The sequence below is a fragment of the Phascolarctos cinereus genome, unplaced genomic scaffold (genome assembly GCF_003287225.1).
Source record: "Phascolarctos cinereus isolate Bilbo 61053 unplaced genomic scaffold, phaCin_HiC Scaffold_5;HRSCAF=322, whole genome shotgun sequence".
NCBI classification, from domain to species: domain Eukaryota; kingdom Metazoa; phylum Chordata; class Mammalia; order Diprotodontia; family Phascolarctidae; genus Phascolarctos; species Phascolarctos cinereus.
Genome location: NW_027555958.1, coordinates 217,824,870 through 217,844,477, shown reverse-complemented (window position 1 = coordinate 217,844,477; position 19,608 = coordinate 217,824,870). Strand labels below are relative to the sequence as shown.

Genomic DNA, 19,608 nt, shown 5'->3' with positions numbered 1-19,608 from the left:
GGTAGGGGAAAGGGCCACAGAAGAGGTATGAAAAGTAGTAGCTGGGTGGGGGTGCGGGAGGGGTGTGGCTTCTGGGGAAGCCAGGAGGGAAGAAGTTCGTTGGAGGGAGGGTGTGCACAGCAGGGGGCAGTATTTGGAGGGTCTTGGAGGGGGGCGGAGTTGATGTTGGAGATGCCGGGTGTAGGGGAGGTTGGAATAGCAAGACCTGGAAACTTGGGAGTGCGGAGAAGGTGGGCAGGGCTCTGCCGTGACTGAGTCACAGTTTTCACAGAGGATAGGGGCAGTGGGGTCCGCAAGGAAAGGAGTTACTTTATGTGACTAGCCCAGGTAAGGCGAGGGAGCCCAGTGGTGAATCCCCAGAGCATCTGTGAAGCGCCAGTCCACTTCTTTCTAGGAAGGGAGGATCCCACTGCACCAGCCGAGTCCAGCCCCAGGGGCCGCGCCCCACCCTCACCCCCCCCCCTTTTCTTCCAAGACCTTGTTCTAGCTTGGTCTTTCCCCTTGTCTTTGCACAGTAGTCAGTTTAGGTGTAAGCTCACTTAGAGTCAGACAGATGGACCACATAGCTCTGACCTCCAAGTGCTTCTTTGGAGATGGAAATATCCTCATTAGGAGCGTCTCACTTTCGATGTAAAAATACATAAATAAAAACACCAAACTACTTTAGATAATTTCTACCTATCTCAGTTCGCAAGCCCTTCCCCTTATAATTCCACCTCAGAAATGAAAACTTTTTGGAAAATGGCTAGCATAAACCGATTTGAATGTGAGCAAGTGTATGTACAAATGGTATAATGGAAACATTTGGATCTTTGGTGGAGAACCTGGGTTCGAATTCCAGCCAAGCTACTTATTATGTGTCGGGCAAGCCACTTAACCTCGTGAAATGTGTATTAGTTAGGGTGAAGGACTGGATCTGTGATTTCATTGGTGTAGGTAGCTCCTGGGGGGGGTCACTTCCTCTACTCAAGAAGGCCAACACCTGCTACTTGTAGTCTTAGAAGTTGCCTAGAGCACTGTGAAGTTAAGTACTTTCCCAGCCAACATGCGTCAAGACGTGAAGCAGGACTTGAAAACAGGTCTGTCTTCCTGGCTCCAAATCTGTCTACAAAGACTTTGCAAATGTCTATACAGCCAGTTTTTAATATGCACATGCGGATTATCTGTACCTTAGTTTTGATCCTGACTCATCCAGTGGGTAACATTCTTTGGGATTTCCTTTCTCCACATCCCAATCATTGTGTTTCCAGGGAATACACACTAATTTTAAAAATCAGCTTAAACGCACCGTAATTAGGATGTTAAAGCTAAGGAACAGTCCTATACGCACAGCATTCCAAATCAGTCAAATAAAAACTAATTATCTGCTTTTTGGATTTTTCTTGACACTACTCCAACATGGTTGATTGGGATTATAGATTTAGAGAAGATAACCAAAAGCTGACTGTATATTCAAATGGATTGTCCTTATCAGGCAATAGTGCATTGTTCATAGCCTGTATTCCACCACTAACCAACTGTATCTTGGGTTACTGACACTGAGAGCAATCCTGGGCGCTGGTCTGGTCAGGGTGGGGCATGGACTGAGGAATGAAAGACTGGGAATTGTATATATATCTAAATCCTCTGGATTGCCTGTTATTTGTTTTAGCCACACTCCTTCCCTCCATAATTCGAATAATCAGAAGTGTTCTCTTCCCTCTCTCCCTTTTTTCTTGGCCCTTTCCCTTGCCTTCTCCGTCTTCTCTCTGTGCCTCTTGTTTCTTTATGTGTGTTTGTCTCTCTCTCTCTGTCTTTATCTTATCATCTCTCTTCCTTTCCCTCCCTCTCTCACCTTAGCACAGGATTTGACATCAGAGGAAACCTTGTCACTACCTGTGATATTGACTGGGTCATTTAATCTCTCTGGACTTCACTTGCCTTAGGAATAAAATGTAGGGGCTATATTAGATGGTTTCTATACCTACAGATTAAAACTGAACTTAGACTTTTAGGTCATAATGTATCAGGATAATCATGTAATAAGTATGATTCTTTGGCCTAATATCTACCATATACAACTGCAGGGCTTCTAGCTAGTCCTTGGGTGTGGACTCTGCTGTGAGTTAGAATCATAGAGCCTTCAGATTACAGAGGAGGAAACTGAGACCCAGAGAAATAAAGTAATGTGCCCATAGTCACACAGGTAGTCAGTTGTAGAACCAGGATTTGAACTTGGATCCTCTGACTTTTTTCACTCCACCACATTGGTATTTTTACATGTCTTCCTACCACAAGTCTGCTCTTCAGCCATTTGACATGTTTGCCGTACCAGTAATCTCCCTTGGATGATTTCTAGGTTATAGTAGGGGTGGGTGTGCAAAGATCCATTCACGTGAAACAGTGAATGTTTTCCCAATGTCTGACAGGTATTAAGACTTAAAGCTGGTTGTCAAAATCAGGAACATGTTGTCATATGTTGAGCAATATAATGTATTAAGGGGAAGGAGGGAAATTCTAGCAATGTTTTTTTTTCCCATGGAGGTGTGTCCCTGAAATTATTATTTTATTGAAATAAAGGGAAAATATGATTTGCTTTACAAAAAGATGTTTCATAGATTTTGAGGAGGCATTTTGTTTTGTTAAGCAAACTATACTGTGTACGGTAGTCAGAACCATATGCCAAATCTAGGATCTACTGCCCTAAAATGCCTATTTACGTGGCCTTTTCTCATTAATTTAATGCAAGAAACATTTAAGCACCTATTGTATTTGGAACACTTACCTAGGCACTAGAGAAGAAACTTAAGAGAAAGATCATGAGGAAAAGGGAAAATAGTGTTAATTTGGAGTCAGAAGACCTGGGTTTGAATCTTGGCTTTGCTTCTTTACCAGGGGTGGGCCTCTGGGTCCTCAAGTGCGGCCTGAAGATTCAAAGGTTCCCCACCCCTGTTCTTTACTATCTGCATGGTCTTAGGCGAGTCAGTTCTTCATTTCCCTGAATCATGGTTTCTTCATTGATAAAATGAGGGAGAGAAGCAGAATGATACAGTGGAAGGAACACTGGCTCTGGAATCAAGGACCTGGGTTCAAATTATGCATCTGACACTACCTTCATGGCCTTGTATAAGTCTCTTAAACTTCCCTGGGCCTCAGCCGCCCAATCTGTGAAGACTCAGACTAGATTCTCTCCAAGGGCCCCTTCCAGCTCTAATTCTGTGATGACTTAGATCTTAGAAAGTCTGAGAATCTCTCCAGTCCCAGTACTTGGCCTTATGGAGCCTCCGAGGGGGGATAGGATCCATATGCCTATAACCACGATACAAAACAATAACGGAATCGACATCAATACATCCAGGATCTGTGATTTCATCAGTGTCATTTTGATGTTGTTTATTGTTTGTTCGGTCGTTCCAGTCATGTCCAACTCTGTGTGACCCTGTTTGGGGTTCTCTTGACAAAAATATTAGAGTGGTTTGGTATTCCTTCACCAGTTCATTTTACAGATGAGGAAACTGAGGCAAACAGGGTTAAGTGACTTGCCCAGGGTCACACAACTGTTAAGTGTCTGAGGTCAGATTTGAACTTTGAAAGATGGATGAGTCTTTCTGACTCCAGGCCTGGTGCTCTGTCTACTGTGCTGCCCTCTTGGTGTGGATTGTAGCCTCCTAACTCTTAAGGAGCTGCCTGAAGTTTAGAAAAGTTAAATGACTTGACCATAATTACTGAACCATTCTCTCTTCTATCTATCTAGTCCCACATCCAGTTGTAGAATAATAGCATGACAGCTGAAACCAAACTTTGTTAAGTATCAGAAGCAGGATTTGAACCCAGGCCTTTTGAATTCCATGGCCAGGACACAATATTCCATTTCCTCTCTATATTATATGTATTACAGAACAATACAAAATGTAAGGACTGGGGGGGAAACTGCTTAAGCTCAAGAGGGCAAACCTACATGAGGTACAGTTATATAGTAACGTGACATTTTAAACAAACACATCAAAGCTTGAATATACACATTCAGCATTATTCTCTTTCATGGTAGTCCCCTCAGGAGACTGTGCACTTACTCTAGCGATGCTGCCATTGCCAAAAAATATTTTTTTGAATTCTTCTTTTGGAATTGCTTTGGGAACCGTGGAGAATATTATTTTGGTTATATGTCTTCTTTTAAGCTATGAGTTGGATTAAAAAAAAATAGTCAAGAGTCCTTTGGAGCCAACACTAGCAAATAAGGTGAGTAACCAAACTGGTTTATAAACTCAGTGTTACCATAGAATAATGAGAATAATTTTCTCGTGTAGCTCGGGAACCAGATGTGAAAGTAATTTCAAAAGAGGATTTCCCCTAAGGCTTTGAGCAAATAGCAGCAGCATCATTGGAGTAAGCGTTTGGTTTGATCAATCAATGGATAATGTTTATTAAGTGCCTACTATGTGCCAGGCACTATGTTAAGTGCTGGAGACACAAACAGAGGCAAAAGACAGTCCATGCCCTCAAGGAGCTTACATTCTAATGGGAGAGACAACATGCAAACAAATATAGACAAAGCAAGCTACATACAGGATAAATAGGAAATATAGTTTGCTAAGGTGACTGATGACTTTGAAAGACAGCATCTGATTGGATGTGTAATTAACTGTTGCTTGGTGAGAAGCAGCATGCCACGGTAGATAGAAGGCTGACCTCAGAGTCAGGAAGACCTTGGTTCAAGTCTTTCCTCTTAAACGTACTACATAAGCTTATGACCCTCCACAAGTTACTTCACTTCTCATGCAAATTACGGATAAATTACCAGCCTGTTGAGTGAAATATTAATTTATAGTCATAACCCCTTGAATAGGAAGAACACTGGCTATGGAGTCAGAAGACCTGAATTCAGGTCCCATCTGGGGATATTTATTACCTGTGTGACCTCGGGGACATCATTTACCCTTTCCTAGCCTTCAGATCCCTCACTTTGAGTTGTCTTGGATGTCCTCTGAGGTCTCTTCTAAGTCTAGATTAAAAATCCTATGGAGATGCAGAGAAAAGAGTTTTCCTCTGTCTCCTTTCTGCATTCTCTCTTAGTCCAACAGATTCCCCTACTACGCAGATATACACAATAGCTGAAAAAACAGACCACCACAATTGAGTGCTAGAAGATCCATACAAGGAAATGCATGGAGATTGGTTAATGTGCATGCCTGAGATTTTGGATGATGATTTATCTGGAGGCATAGGGATGAACTAAATGGTTTTGGGCAGTTCATTCTAATGTTAGTGCCCTGTGTGTTTCTCCGTCTGTTTTTACCTTCATCTCCCTAACTGTCCTGATATTTTCAAGTTGTAAAGCTAACCACTTTATCACTGTTCTTACATCTGAAAGTCCCTCCAGTGCCCTGTAGAAATTTATCATTCTACCCAAAGTTCACATTGTATTCAGTAACAACACCTTCCCTTGGAAATAGACCTTGCACACTGAAGCAGGCGCTGGGAACATTTTGTTTTCACCCTCATGGCCACCCACTGGTTTCTAAAGGGTGATCTTAAAAGTTGCCCTTTTTGAAATGATCTTGTATTGAATGCAGAAGCTTTTCCACGGGACACATTGTTTAAAAGTATGATTAGAAATTAGCAGTGTGTGTCCTGCCATGGGAGTGAACGTGATGGGGAAGAGGGAATCACATTAAAAAGTTGCTCCTGCCAAAAAAAAAAAAGGTTTTTTTTGCCATTCCAAAAAAAATAACTGCAGTCCCCTTGGCAGGCATTGAAAGACGTGATTCCAGTTTAATTGAGATTTTTCTTTCCCTTTTTTTTTTTAACAATAGGGAAGCATAACCAGAGCTTTGATTCTGACTAGTTGCCTAAATATCAGATTTAAAGGCTTTAAAGTTCTCCCAGTTTATGAGTGTTATTAATGTAATAATGGACCGAGAAGGCTGGGGTGAACTTCTGGAAAAATATAATAAATTTCTTCATGGCATCTCTGAAGACTTGGGTGTTGTCATTAAACCAATGTTAATGACCTCCACCAAGCCTTCCCTGTTCTCTCTAGAAGTTACACTTAGGGAAAGTTCCTCAATTCCGGAGGAATTCTTGTATTTTTCCTCCAGCCTGGGATTATGGTAGTCAAGGGCAATTTGAATTTCAATCCCCTTGAGGCTATTTTTTGCTTTTTCTAGCTTCTCCCTTAATTTTCTCACAGATGCTAATTTGATTGGACTCTCCTGTAAATTTTATTCAGTTTTGCCCACATTTTCTCTTTGAATTAACTCTTATGATTCTGTCTGAAGGCCTTGCTAGCCTATCAAATGCATGTATTATTTGTAGATGTGGCTTCTAATCACTTTCCTGGTTCTTAGGTCTGCTGCTTTTAAGTAGGGGTTTAAGTACCTATATCCAAGGACCCTCCTCCCCTTTAATAAGCACAGATTCTTTATGTCAGACTGCTGAGTTTCTTCTTCTAAGGGAAGTACAATGTCAGGTCTATGACCTAAATCTTCCCTTCTAGGATGTTGCTAGTGTAATATTACCACTTGGTTATACTACTCTGCTGAGTTTAGATTCTAAGCCTATCTACACAGGATCAAAGATGTTGCTGGCAGGCCTTGGGGTCCTATCTTTCCTTGATAAATAAGAAGAGACTAACCAAGAAAGAAGGAAAGACATTCTAACTCCACCCCACCATGCTGTGCTTTTTTTTTTCCATCTAGGCACACAGCTGGATAGAGAATATCACAATAGTGCATGTTGATCCTTTGTCCAGAATGTAAGACCATCATGCCTAGGAATGCCTATATTTACCACCTCTAGGCTTTGATTGTTCTACTGTGATGGTCCCTATCTGAGATCTAGAATCTTTTCTTCCACCGCAGATAGCATGGAAGGCAGTTTAGCGATTTTTCTCTAATTTTAGCTCCCTAAGCAACATTTTAAAAAAGTTCACTTGCCTCTTATTTATTCCAAAATCAACACATTTCTAGCCTCCCTAAGATGGATGAGGCTATTTAATCAGTATAGAAAGAGTGATGGATTCCAAACTCAAAGGACCTGGATCCAATCCCATATCTTCCACTTATTGTCTGGATAACCTTGGACAAGTCATTTAACCTTTGAGGCTCAGTTTCCTAAATTGTAAATGAGGGGGTTGGACTATGTGACTTCTAAGGTCCTTTCCAGCTTGAAATCTATGATCCTGTGAGTTTCCAAGTCTAAAAGAGGGTCCTTTGTGACTCTCGTCTTGTTTTAGCTCTGTCTTCTTTGCTTTTTGCCCTCTTCCAGTTCAACTGAAAGCCATGTGGGTAATTTTCACCTTTGACAGGCTGTGCTTAGGCAAAGAGGATTACTCCTTTATTTCCAGAGTTTAGAAGTTGCATATAAATTCAGTGTTCTTTGGTACTTTAGAGCTCATAAGACTTTGAGCTGTTGTTATTTTTGAGTTGTTTTCCAGTTGTGTCCTACTCTTCATGAAGTCATTTAGGGTTCCCATGGCAAAGATGTTGGAGTGGTTTGCCATTTTCTTCTCCAGCTCACTTTATAGATGAGGAAACTGAGGCAAACAGGGTTAAGTGACTTGCCCACGGTCACATAGCTAGTAAGTGTCTGAGACTGGATTTGAACTCATGATGTGTATTCCTGACTCCAGGCTGCTACCTAGCTCCCTTAGAGGTCATCTAGTCATCTTTTTGTCTCATGGACTCCCCTTTGGCAGTCTGATGGAGCCTATGTTCTCCTTCACAGAATAATATTTTAAAACACATATAATAAAATACACAGGATTACAAAGGAAACCAAATATAATAAAATAGTCATAAAATATTTTAACTAACAAATTCATCAACCTCAGTTTAAGAACCTTATCAACTTCAGCTCTCCCATTTTACAGATGAGGATACTAAGGTGTCAACTCTAAACACTGAATGTTACTGAATGTTATTGAATAACTCCTAAATATCGAACTTTAAATGTTGAAATAGCAGAAGCTATAAGTAGGAAGGGGCTTCTGCTCCTACTTGACTTTAGGGTTGGTCCCTTGGGGCCACTTTAATCTGCATGTCCTCAGAGCATCAGGAGATTCATGGAGGGTCAGAGGGGAGGCGGTCCAGACAAGGGGGCTCTAGGTCTTTGGCCCCTTTTCAATATATGTGGGTCTGGAGCCCTCTAGTGGTGAGGGGAGGATGTAGCTGGATACTGACAAACCCTGTTCATGGAAGAAGTCCAGCCCTTGAAACTTTCCACAGGCCTTGCAGAGTTGTGTAATGTGTTTAGAGCAGCTCTTAAGGAGAGGGGAAACCCCAACTCCAAACCTTTCAGCTTGGGGTCTCAGTGGTTTTTCAAAGGTTTGGGGACTCAAGGATTTCTTGCTGGGGAAGACCTGTGGAACCAAGCTCTTAAAACACTTCCTTTTCGGGGAGGATCTGTAGGGACCCTGGTCATCATTCTTTGGTTGGAGTCAGTCTTGAAAGGGCTCTCCCAGTCCTTTCCCAGTGGCTTTGATAGATCTCTTGATAGAAACAAGACTCAGTTTGCACATGGATAAGCTCCTCTGATTTACATGCTCAGATGAAAGCCTCCATATAATAATCTGTGCTCTAATTTATGATTGGAAAATCAGACATCCCATATAGGTTATGGTATTTAGAAAGAGTTAGCTCCCATTAAAAAAGAGTTAGTTTGACTCCAAAGGATCAGTTTTGTGAAAGATCAGGTCAAATCATTATTATTTCGCATTGCCTGTAAATTGGTTTCTGTATAATTAATCAGATCAATAAAAAAGCATCCTTCCACTACACCCCATTGTATCAGTGTGGCCCAGAAGAATGAGCACTGGATTTGGAGTCAGAGGGTTGGAGGGAGAATTTGAATTTTTGACTCTGACACTACTTGGGAGATTGTTGGGTAAATCACTTAAACTCCTTGGACTTCAGTTTCCTTCTCTGTAAAACAGAAGGGATGTTTTAGGTCCCTTCCAGCTCTGCTTCTATCATGTTATGATATCACCTCTGTCATTTGTTTACTCTGTGTCTGTTCTGCTGTTTCAGTCACATCTGACCCTTTGTGACCCCATTTGGGGTTTTCTTAGCAGAGATACTGGAGCAGTTGCCACTTCCTTCTCTAGCTCATTTTATAGAGGAGGAAACTGAAACAAACAAGATTAAATGACTTGCCCGAGATCACACAGCTAGTAAGTGCCTGAAGTCAGATATGAACTCTGGTCTTCCGGACCCCAGGCTGGGCACTCTGTCTACTATGCTACTTAGCTGCCCTTACTCTGTGTGTGACTGTAGGCAAAGTCATTTAACTTTTCTGGAGCTCAGTTTTCTGTCCTGTAAAATGAGGGATTTGGGCTAGGTGACCTCTAAGTTCTAAACATATAAAATGATATAAAACCAGATCTCTCCCTTCTCCACCCCCCCCCCCACTGAGTCATTTCCTGAGCATACAATCCCTAAACTGTGGAGCTATAAGAATTTAAGGGAGACCAAAATTTGTGTGATTGCACTGGGTATTTTACATGTTTAGGCTGGGGTTGGGGGGCTGGTTCCTCTTGTTAGGGGTGACCAGTATCCTCTCAGGGTGGTGGTGCCCCCAGTTTAAGAAAGTGAAGTCAAAGGGTGATGAATCCTGCCCTTTGCATAGATGTTTTTTCAGCTAAGTCATTTTGCCAGTTTGGGCTGAGTTTCTTTGATGGAGTTAGATGTCTAATGAGCCTTCATGTTAAAATGTATAGCCAGGAAATGCTGGGAGGGGCTGAACTGAAAGTCAAGCAACTGCAGAAGCCAGAAGTTGGCACCTGGCTACCCAGTTGTCTCCCATAGACCAGGGGTTCTTAACAGGGGATCCATAGCCCCTCAATGATAGTTTACAGGGTCCATGCACTTGGATGGGAGAAAAAAAGATTATTTTTGTTGGTCTCCTTGGTAATCCCGTGCCTTTTATTTTATGTGTTTACAAGCATTCCTCTGAGAAGGAATCTGTGGGCTTTATCAGATTGCCAAAGGGGTTCAGGACACAAAGAAAGGTGAGAACCCCTGCCATAGTTTTTCTCTAGGAAAATACAGTGTATTTAGGTGAGCACTATTCTTGTTTATTTTCTGAATGTATATGCCTAAAATCATTCTAAAGGGAGAACATGTACTAAAAAAGAAAGTAATGTAAAGACAACAGCAGGAACGTAATGGCTTTTGAGTTAGGAAATATAGATTGCCCACTCACCCCAACTCCCTCAGCTAGTCTAAATCTATCCCCTTGGAATCAGGAAGACCTGAGTTGAAACCTGGCCTCAGACACTTCCTAGCTGTGTGACCCTGGGCAAGTCACTTAACTCTGTTTGCCTCAGTTTCCTGATCTGTAAAATGAATTAGAGAAGGAAACGGCAAACCACTCCAGTATCTTTGCCAAGAAAACCCCAGAGGGGATCACAAAGAGTTGGATACAGCTGAATAACAACAACAACAACTTTAAAAAAATCCCATTAGGGTATGAAATCACTTCCTGAGCTCTGGGGGATTGTAAATTACTAAAAACTGGAAGCTTCCTTCATCTGCTAATAGGTTAGATGGAAAATAGTGCTTCTATAAGGGTATATACTATGCTATCAGACTTAGTTAAACACACTCTTTAACAGTAGGGACTTTGAAGGAGGGAAATGATGTTTCTCCACACTGGGATTTGGTCAAGAGGTGTTGTTCTCTGCAGTATTCTATAAGTGACCTGAGTTTTTGTCCGTCCTGAATGATGTTCTGTTCTTATAGCCTGACTCTCTAACAGTGGGCCAAGTCTGACTCAGAAGGAATCGTGCCACAGACTGAGTCACCATGACCCCTTCATTTGGCCTCTGGCAGCTTTCCATCTGGCTGGGACATCATTCCTCCAGACTCTTTCTTGCTATAGAGAGTCAGCCTAGAAAATGGAAGTTTAGGAGAAAGGAGGGAGATGAACATGCATGAAATGTGAAATAGAGAAAACACGTAAAAGTACAGGGAGCTGAAAAGGATGGGAGGAGGTGACATGCAAGGGTGGCATGAAACCTGGTTCCTGGTAGATGAACCGTGGGTAAAGCAAAAGCTTACCTATGAGAGCCCAGCATCCCAGGGGTAGAGTCCAAGATTCCATTGCGGGAGAAACGAAGATGATGGTGGGTGCAGGTGGCCTCAGGTGGAGAGATTAGTGTGAGCTGAAGAAGTTAGGCTTCATATGAAGGATGTGAGATTGAACCCTTCCTTCATTAAAGAATGGATCTGTGATCTCATCAATTTAGGGACTTTCTCTGATAGTGGGGGCTACCCTGAATGATGCAGATTGCAGTATAGGCCTTCTCATTCCATACCACTCTTACTCATGTTCTCCTTACAATGCCTTGCCCATAAGGAAGGACATTAATAAATGTTTTTTCATTCATTCATTCATTCCTCCTATGCATCCTCTACAGGAGATATATCTAGCATTCAGGAGAGCTAGATCTCTTTGACATTGCACTGAGGTATTCCTATGTCTATCCTCCATTTGCTTTGTTTACAAATCTTGCCTAATTTTTAAGACCAAGTTCAAGTCCCACACAACAAAATTTGGAAGAAGGGTCTCCACTATTCCCTTCTCCTTTCTCTGAGGTCTAATAGTAACTTCGAGGCAGCTCTGGGTTTTCAAAGTTTACGACAACAGTCTGTAAACTCTGTGATTTTATGTTCATCCTGAATGATGATCTGTTCTTATAGCCTTGTGACTCTGATAGTGCATCTCTAATAGGTTCTGCCAAGCTGGAAATGCTTTGTATATAGTCCTAGCAGGAGATTTTGCCTTTTGATGAAGAACCAGGCCAGTTAAGTTCAGAGAACTTCATCACTAGACAATTGGACATAACATGATGAATATTTTTTTTTGGTGTAGCAATTCACAAAGATGCAGTACCCCTGTAGGGTCACCACCACCACTACTACTCTTTAGTTCTAGGGGCTAGGTTTCTAAGACTATCAGTCTTGAGCTTCTATCAGTGTATTCCTCATTAACAATCAGCCAGTAAGTAGGCAAAATTAGCTTTTAGCAAAGACAATTATGAAGATGGTATAGTAAAAAGTTCATATAAAACATTTTCCCTAAAATCTGGGATACCCTTCCACAAATATGAGTCCATGGGGAGAATAGGATCAAAAAGTACAGTGGTAATAAGGTACATGTGTAGGGAGTATGTATGGCAAAAGGATACATCCCCACTCTTGGTCATGGTAGTCCTTTTGTCCATTTGTGGCATCCTCGTGAAATCCCCCTTGGGTATATCACCTGAGCTTCAAAGGTCTTTTTAGAGTTCATCGTCCTTGCTTCTCTGTACCCCTTAAGGTCATGTTCCTTAATGCTGCCACCATTCTTGGGTGACTCTTTCTAAATCTATCTGCTACCACTTTCACTGCCATCATCCATCACCATGCTAGTAATCATTGCTCTTGTCATCATTTAGCTCTGACTAATAGAAGTACCTCCAATAGGACCGCTGGATCTTCCAGACTCACAAGGTTGCCTGGACATTTCCATCTCAGATTATTTATTCCTCTCAGATCAAGAAATAACAAATATAGGAGATAAAAGTGGCCATGTGCTGGTGGCCACCATGGCATATTGGGAGACAGGGTGGCTACACTCCCCCTCACCCCATCTTAGAGTCAACTCAAACTAGTCCTCTGTCCTCATAACCCCCAAAATAAAGAGAATGATAAAGGTTAGGCCACCCCTTTTGTATGCCTACTCCATTCTGGTTTAGTAACCCCTGAGTCATCAATTCTTTAGACACCACAGCCAATTAGAAGAATTTTCATCTTCATACAATACCAGCCTTTTGGTCATGCATGGCTGGAAACAGGTTCATTCCAAGCTTCCAAGGAGTCACTTGAATTGAAGCAGGTGAGGAATATCTGTTCATGCTTCAAGGACTGAACCACAATACCCTGCCCATTGGCCAGTCCATGACTATTTGTAACTCTTTTTTTTTTCTTTTGTGGCTAGGCAATGGGGTTAAGTGACTTGCCCAGGGTCACATAGCTAGTAAGGCCGGATTTGAACTCAGGCCCTCCTGAATTCAGGGCTGGCGCTCTATCCACTGCACCACTTAGCTGCCCCTCAGTCCATGACTATTACAAAGACTGTATAGCAAGGTTGTGATCTGAGGTGGAGGAGGGAATGACAATGAAAACATGACACACTAAAGTGTTAGATATGGCAGAGGCAGGTAAAAGCGGGTTAACGTGAGCAAAGGTGCCTAGGCAGGAATGAGCTTATATGAAGTAATGAGAAAACTGGCTTGACTGGAGCAGAGGGCGTTTGTAGAACAGTAGTGGGATAGTAAGGTTGGGATGGATGGAGTAGGACCCAATTATGGAGGACCTTAAAGGCAGGCAGAGGTTTTTTTTTTGATGTGGTCAGCAATAGAGATCCATTGTGTGTGTGGGGAGAAGGGGAGCAAAACAATAGAGATCCATTGTGTGTGGGGGAAGGGGGAGTGAAATGATGAAAACTGAGGTTTAGAAAGATTGATTTGGCAATAAGAGAATGTGGATTGGAGGAGAAGGGGCCCTGACACAAAGGGACCAACTAGGTTAACCGGAAAGTGGAAGGGATAAAGCAGTAAGGATCCTGGAACTGAGGGGAGTGATAAGAGAAAGCTGTCTTGTTATGGGACAGATGTAGTCTAGAAATATGTATCTAGGATGGCTCCTCACCCGGCATTGTACTCCTCCTATTTACTGAGATCTGTCAGGGAGAGTGATTGTTGATTGTGTCTGAACATAAGGTGAAGAGAAGTTCTTTTGAGGGGCCAAGGTCACTCCACCCTATTAACATCATTTGTGTCTTAGCGGCCAGAGAAAGTCCTGTCTATAAACACTCTGTACAGTGCTCCGTGACACTTGGACGATCCCAAGGTTTGACACCTGAGTTGATCTAGTGCTTCTTGACGTAAGCACTCTCAAGTGACTGAGTTGCAGATGAGGTGAGCAAAGCCAGAGGTGAAACTTGGCTTAGGAAGGCTGGAAGCTCATACATATGTAATGAGAAAATCTCCAGTCATGTCCCTTGCCTATAGGATAAAGTCCAAACTGATCAGCCTGCTATTTAAAGTCTTATATAATCTGGTCGACCCTACCTATCCAAACTATTTCCCACCATTCTTCTTCCCGAATTTTCCACTCTTGCTAGTCACATTACCTCACATTCTCTGGAATACATTCTGTCTGTTTCTATAATTCCATGTTTACTTATATCATTTCCTTTCCTTCCTCTCACTCTCATCCACCATCCTTCCCTATTTCTTAGGCCTATTAAAATCCTAACCATCATCGAGGGTTCAGCTCAAGTCCAACTACTTCCATAATGGCTTCTCTGACTGTTGTAGCCTAAACTGGCCTCTTCACTTCTCTTCCTTCTCTAGTACACACCCTGCTTTCTTATCCTCAAATCCAATGCCATTCTGGACTGACCCCCTGGGATTCAGAATATTCTTTCATGTTCTTTCTTCTTCAGCCTTAACATGCTCAAGTTTTACACTGTGATACCCTCAGTACAATGGATTCCCAAGAGATTGAAATTAATTCTACGACAGCCTAGAGATCTGATTCTTTTCCATGTTAGGATTTGGGACAGACCTTAAGATCATAGAAAGATAGATAGATAGATAGATAGATAGATAGATAGATAGATAGATAGATATAGATGAAATACTTTTTTAAGCTCTTGCTACATGTCAGACACTGTGCTAATTTTTAGGGTTCCAAATACCAGTAAACAAAAACCAGTAAACAGTCTTTACCCTCAAAGAGCTTACATTCTAATGGGAGAAGACCACAGATGAAAGGGAAGGGGAACATGGCAGATGTTAAGGAGGAGCAGAAGGCAATAGACTTGAGTTTGGAAGTGAAGCATGGCAGAGACCCTTCCTGAAATAGTGGTCTGGGCAGGTGGACACCAATCCGGAGATTGGGTCCTCAGAGGGATAGTTACTGCTAGGTGGGAAGGCAGTTGGTGAGGAGGAAGAGAAGATAAGATCATATCCACTAGGATCAGCTATGTCTCCCAGAAGTTCAAGACCAGACCACGTCTTTAAAGGGTGGCTAAGGGCCATCCTAGCCCACTTCAGCTCTTCCTCCTAAAACTTGAATGGTTGGAACCATCCTGGAGCCAAGCCAGTTTGGTGGCTAGGAGCAGAGGAGAAAGGAGCATTTGCCCTACATGCCATCTTATAACAGTGACATTTTATCCAACCTTCTGTCTTAGAGAAGAACTTCATGGGCTAGAACTTTTCTCCAGAGAGCAGGGTGCCCTATCACCCTACTGCTATGTGAACACATTGTACCTTTGCCCACATTTTTCTGCTTTGTAGCATAGTGGGGAGAGATCTGACCTTAGGTAACTTCCCTTCTCTGGGTCTCAATTTCCTTATCTGTAAAATGATTGGATCATATGATCTCTAAGGTCATGTACATAGTATAAGTAAATGCAGAATAAATACAAAAAAGCTGAGAAAGACAGAGATTAAGCAACTTTCCCAGGGTCACATAGCTATTAAGTGTCTAAGGCCAGAGTTAAACTCAGGTTTTCTGCCTTCACCCAGCATTCTATCCACTGAACGAGTCACTTAATGTCACTTCTAATACTGAGTTGCAGAGAAGGTATCTCATTGGTAGAGGAAGTTTTCTAACCTGGGAGTTCTTTATGCCAATGAAATTACAGGTCCAGTGCCTATCCCAGGAATGGAGAACCTGCAGCCTCAAGGCCACAGGTGGCCCTCTAGTCCTCAAGTATAGCCCTCCAAATTTGGATTCAGTAAAAGGGCCACACTTGAGGACCTAGCGACCTTGAGGCCACACGTTCCCCACCCCTGGCTTGTCCCAATCCTTCCTTGTCTCAGCCCTGTGCCATTCCTGTTTGTATTGGTGGGATGTTCCAACCAGGACTGTAGCAGTTCTTTATTTGGTAGATAGGATTTTTCAGCTAAAAATCAAATGGGAAAGTCCCATGGTCCTTAGGGTGCAGGGGCAAAAGCAAGATGGTAATGCCTCTCCTTTGATGTCATTTCCTCAGATAAAATGCTGTCACTTTCTGGTGCTGAATCATGTGACAGCGCTGAAGACTTTGGTGGCAAGAACTTTCTTTTCCTCAGCAGTAGGTATGGCCATGGAATAGTGCAGGGGCCAGATGCAGGTGAGGCACTGACGTGGTAATTCTGGCTAGCAACTACTCTGAAACATGGCAGGATCTTAGAATGAACAAGAGCTTGAGGTGAATGAAGGTGTCATACTTCCATTCAGCCATACAGCCTGAACTGATGGATAGGATAGAATTCAACCCCTACTCCACCTAGTTAGAGAATACTGCAGCTATTAGATTTTTTTTCCCCTGAGACTGAAGAGTAATTCCTATTTTAGTATGTTGCCAAAAAACTGTCTTGGACTTGGTGATCAGTTGGGATTTTATTTTATTTTTCAGAAGTCTAGGAAATAATTTCATCTGGATTCCACAACCCAAGATCTTTTTTTTTTTTTTGGTTGGGTGCTTAGAGAAAGAAGGGAGGGGAGCAAACATTTATTAAATGCTTGATATGTGCCAGGCACTTGTGTTAAGCACTTTACAAATATTATCTCATTTGATCCTCACAACAGCCTTGGGAGATAGGTGCTATTATTATCACTATTTTACAGATAAGGGAACTGAAGCAGACAGACATTAAGTGGTTAAGTGACTTGCCCAGAATCACACAAAGAAAATAGCCAAGCTGGGATTCAAACCCCTGTCCTCAGACTCCAAATCTGTCACTCATTCCACTACCCTTGGAAATACTACAACTTCCTCTACATCTTCCACCACCCTTGGAAATGTATTCTTAGAAAAATGAGGATTGCCACTAAAATTTATATGAACAGATTTCTAGTTCCATTATTTATATTCATCATATCCTATGCCCCCATTAGCCATATGCCCAGCAAAAACAACAAGGATGATCTCCCAAGACTTATAACCCTTCAGTAGTAGAAGATCGAAGTATCAATCTTAGCAGTACATTATAAAAATCTTCATTTTTCCTAGCCCTGAAGCCATTGCCACTTTCTCTGCGAAATGAGGGGTGTAAATTGATCTGAGACTGGTACTCACTACTGTGATGGAGATAATTAAACCATCAAGACCTCGAAGAAATCTTCCAGCATATTAGCTCTTCCTCCTTCTCCATCCCCACTCTCCAAGATTTATGGGAGAGTAGAGACAAGAGTCACACGTGATGAGAAGGAATGAATGGTTTGGAATCTGTACCCATCCTGATGAGGTAACAGATCCACCAAGGTATCAAAATACTCTCAAGGTATGGAATCAGCGGAGGCCACTGGATAGCTTTAAAAGCTATAAAATCTCCTTGAGCATCTCTGGTAGTCCCAAGTGACTGGCTCTGAGTATTAATCAGCTTCCAGCAGAGTGACAGAGAGTACTACTTGCACGTCAATATGGTGTAGAAGTCAGAGAGGTCATTGTCTATCATTCTGAGGGTCTCTCCTCTAATCCTAGAGGTCAGGTTCTTTTTGGGCTAGCCTTGGACATGCAGATTTATATTTATATTGGGATTGGGCCTGGGGAGTAGTCATGGATGTCTGGTCAACCCTGCTAAATAGGGTAGTTCAAGAGATGACCTTGGAGTCACCTTATCTGGAGATGAATGAGTTCACAGAAGGGCTGAAAATTCTATACTAAACTGAAACTTCCCATATAGGTCCTAGACCTCTAATACTCTGTCTCTAGGGGGGTTCCAGAAACTGAAGATGACCCTGATGCAAGCCTCTGTGGACTGAAAGGGAGCCCTTCCTAGCCAGCTCTAGTTTGGATTCAGGCCATTTGGGTTTTACTAGAAGTAAATTTGTCTCTAGTTTAGAAAGTTGAAACCCTAGAAGTACTACTGTACATTCTGTGTCCTACTCTACATGTATGTGGAAATGATACAGCAAGGAAAGAGCCTGGGAATGGCCAGCCCTGGGAGAAGGATTGACCTGACATATTTTTTGGAGAACAAGGTGCTTTATGGACACTCAATTCCATTTGAACTAATGGGCAATCAATAAAGATTACCCAATTCCTTCCAAACCAGACTAAATTGCCAATTCCCTAAAAATGACTTGAAAGAAAATGCCTGTCCTGCAGAGCCATAACTCCTGAGCTTAATGTAAAGTTTATTGAAAGTCAATTTTTCTCATTGACTTTTTTCCCTTTTTGACACGAGTCCAAGAATCTTTTCAATGTGCCACCAGCATAATTAGTTGTCCTTAGCTGATTATAAAATGGGGGTTCTTAAAGATTATGCCACATTTACACTAGTGTGCTGGGAATTTTGCAAGGTGTGCCACAATATTTCTCCCCAAATCCCGTGACTTCCATATCTCTAGCTCTCATCCCCAGCTGCCTTTTGCTGCCTTCTCTTCCTGAATTGGTGTTAGCAAGATCACAAGAACAGCTCTATCCATAGAGATACAGAGCTCTTTCCAGCTCTCCAGCATGCTAATGAACAACCCTTTGATGACCATGTACTACTTTTACTGCTAACATAGTTCATTTCTTGTAAGAGCTCATGGACTATCTCATGGTATATGGAGTGGGGGGTTATAGGGAGTGGTGGAGAGGATTTATATATAACTTCCCTGGTCCTCTGGAAAAAGAGAAGCGAATAAGCCCAAATGTAAAAACTCTCTCTGTCTCTGTCTCTCTGTCTCTCTTTCTCTCTCTCTCTCTCTCTCTCTCTCACCCCCCATATGTATATGTGTATGTGTGTGTATACACACACATACACACACACACAATGACTACAACAATGTACATTGAAAGATGACTTTAAAACAAGATGAAAATAAAAATTAAATACTATGTAATTATAATGATCAATTTTGGCTCTAGAGATAATATGGGGGGAGACACAGCAGCTCACTGGAGCAGTAGATAGAATACTGGGCTTGGAATCAGAAAGACTCATCTTCCTGAATTCAAATCTGTCCTCAGATACTTACTAGTTGTGTGACCCTGAGCAAGTCACTTAATCCTGTTTGCCTATACAAATGGACTGGATAGGAAATGACAAACCACTCCAGTATCTTGCCAAGAAAACCCCAAATGGAGTCATGAAGAATCCTACTGAACAACAGTAATGATTTGGGGCAGAGGGGTTGGGATACTATGAACCTTGCATGTGTTGTAAATTTTGTGTGTCCATTTTGCTGAACTTAAAAAAAGAAAACTTCGATGCAGAGCAAGTCTTGCTGAACTAGGGGAAAAATATATTTGTAAATGAATGTGATGCAAAAACAAAGTAGAGGAAAGGAAGGGAGGAGACAAGATTAGCTGACTGAAGGTAAGCTCCTTGAGGGTGGGGACTAAATCCCCCTTCTTGTCTGCCCTGCTAAGGCATGCACAGTTGAGCTGTCCTTTTTCAGTCAGGGACGTCTCTGGGAAGAGGAGCAGTACATGCCAAGAGCCAGTCGGGCTGCTAAGATTAGGGGTTTTATTTTGCCAGCATTAAACTAATGCCTAAGAAATCTTAAAACCAAAGTTCATTTCAGAATACTCTGATTTAACAGCGAGTTTTGGCAGTCATGCTTTTTCCTTTTAGAAGTTTTTGCTCAATTTGAAAAAGAA

The 19,608-nt window shown here is 42.1% G+C and overlaps 1 protein-coding gene across 1 annotated transcript in view; it reads left to right on the top strand.

Moving 5' to 3' along the window:
- Positions 1–19,608, top strand: part of PAQR8 (progestin and adipoQ receptor family member 8) — a 46,119-nt gene that overhangs the window by 447 nt on the left and 26,064 nt on the right.